We start from the raw sequence: 2,739 nt of genomic DNA, 5'->3' as shown, positions 1-2,739 counted from the left end.
GATTGAGCCCCACCTCCAGCTCTTTGTGCTTAGTGGGGAGTCTGCTTGGGATTCTCTCTCTGCCCCCCCCCAAAAAAAATTATGTCTCACTTTTAGAAGGGAGCCAAATATATATTCTGGCCAAATGCTAAGTGTTTGAGAATTCAGGTCAATTATCTATCATTGTCATTATATCAAAAGTGTAGACTTAATTGGTGGGATACAAGAATAAATCTAAAATTGTAAATTATTATTATTATTGTATTACTAAAGCTTCGGTAGACAGATTTTTGAAAAATTTGAACTTGTTGCATGGGCACAATAGTTTTTCAGCACAAAAGTCAGCTAGATGCTTTCAGAGGTCATTATACTTCACATTTGTGCTATAAACAGTTGTTCATGAAGTTCATTTGCTATTGGTAAAAGAGCACAAGGTTTACTTTTGGCTTACTTTTTCATGTAAAAGATAATGTTGAAAGGATGCTGGTGACAAGTTATTACATTTATCTTTAAGAACAGGTAAGATAAAGACTACTTTCCTCTTCAGTCTTTGAATTTGAAGATTTGATGGTGGTGGTGGTGGTAATGATGATGATATTTAAGTTCACTGAAGCAGAAACTGAAGAGTTATGCAATGCCAAAAGAAGAGAAATTTTACCATTTCTGAAGCAGACCAAGATTTTTTTTTTTTTTAAAGATTTTATTTATTTTACAGGGGGAGACACAGCGAGAGAGGGAACACAAGCAGGGGGAGTGGGGGAGGGAGAAGCAGGCTCCCCACGGAGGAGGGAGCCCGATGCGGGGCTCGATCCCAGGACCCTGGGACCATGACCTGAGCCGAAGGCAGACGCTTAACGACTGAGCCACCCAGGCGCCCGCAGACCAAGATTTTTATCTTATTTTTACACACATTAATTTTTTACATAATTACTTGAAAAATATGCTGTTATACCTATAATCTATGCTCGATCTAGAAATGTGGCATTAGAGTAATTAATATCCAAAATAATGAAATAATTTCTGAAGTTTTATCTGTATCATCTTCCAGTAGAAGAATAAAGGGGATTTTTTTAAAAGATTTATTTATTTTAGAGGGGGGCTGGGGAGGGGAGGGGCAGAGGGAGAGAGAGTCACAAGCAGACTCCACACTGAGCGCACAGCCCAATGCTGGGCTTAAACTCATGACCCCGAGACCACAACCTGAGCTGAAACCAAGAGTCAGAGGCTTAACCAACTGTGTGTACCACCCACATGTCCAGAATAAAGGGGATTTTTATATCAAGTAGCAAGTCAGAATTATTTTTCCTTTCGAGGCTCAGCACTTCAACTATTTTGTTAAAGTTTCTGGCAAACTATTTGGGTTAATCTCGAAAATCCCTTTAACTACTGAAAATGTTGATAGTCATTACAATAATTTAGAGAATTAGTTACTGGTATAATCTTGTTATTTAGTATTGATTTCCTTACCTTACACTCTAAAGATTCTTTGATTCAAGCATCCTTTTACACATTTTTAGTTACTTCTCCATTTTTTAAAATAACTTTTACTTGGTAGAAAACTTCAAAATTAGTTGAACAAAAATGACAGAAGTAGCCCACTAGTTTTGGCATAGAGTCAACAATTCTCATATTCACTGCTATAATTCCATTCTGAACATTCAGTTAAGGTGTCTTGGGGGAATTATCTTTAAGATTTTAATAAATTTTAATTCTGTCCCATTGCTATTGAAATTTACATGCATATTTTCTTCACTGATTTTCCTTCCTATAAATATTCAATCAGATTCACCATGATTTTGCTGTGTTATGCCTAGACACTTTGTGACAGTAAGTAAAAGAAAAGCAATGATTCATCATGCTGTTGGGCTTAAGATAGAATTCTGATAGTTTCTCTATGTCTAGATATCTGATGGATAAAGCAAAAAAGACATTTAATAATTTTAGTAACCCTTTGGGGCATAGTAACATGTAATTAATGTTACTTGTTCTAGAACTAGAAATGTTTTAGTAATGTTTTTTTTCCTCTTAAATTTCCTAGGGGCCATAACTTTAAACAAATATTGAATTTCTTCTTCTGCAAGTGCTGAAAATGGTGACAGTTTCTAGCAAATTACTTGACAACTTTTATTTAAATTTTGAGCTTCCAAAATGACAAATTATAAAGAAATGTCTTTCTGAGCAGTTTTTAAAAATTTGTCTGAAACTTAGTGAGAATAAAATGTGTTTGGGAAACACACTTTTTTCATAATATTGTTATTTTTATATATATGTGATTGATATTGATATTAGGGATTTGTCAACTTACAAATATGTCAAAAAGTTAACATTCTTATAAGATGTGAAGTTTCAAAATAGAATTTTTCTTGAAATACTTATGGCTTATGTGGAAATATGTAATTTAAATTGTTCAAGAGCTGTTTTGAAATTATGAAAGCTAATATCCCAAACTATACAAAATTAGAGTTATACTATATTATAAATATTATAATCTTGCCTGATAATAGTTAAAAATCAAAGAAATTTGTGGACTCAAGGATATTTTTCTAATAGAAATATGTGGCTAATAATACTGCTTTAATAATTTTATCAATCTATTTCTGTATTTTAAAAATATTTAATATTAACATTAACGTTATAATTATTCATGTCCAATTATATACATATATGCATATTTATACACATAAGTACAAACTGATAGAAACTGAATATGTAAAGAATATAAAGGAATTTTTCAATACAAGTTATATCTAGAATATAAAT

The sequence above is a fragment of the Zalophus californianus genome, chromosome 2 (assembly GCF_009762305.2).
Source record: "Zalophus californianus isolate mZalCal1 chromosome 2, mZalCal1.pri.v2, whole genome shotgun sequence".
Lineage (NCBI taxonomy): Eukaryota > Metazoa > Chordata > Mammalia > Carnivora > Otariidae > Zalophus > Zalophus californianus.
Note: the sequence above shows the minus strand (reverse complement) of the source record.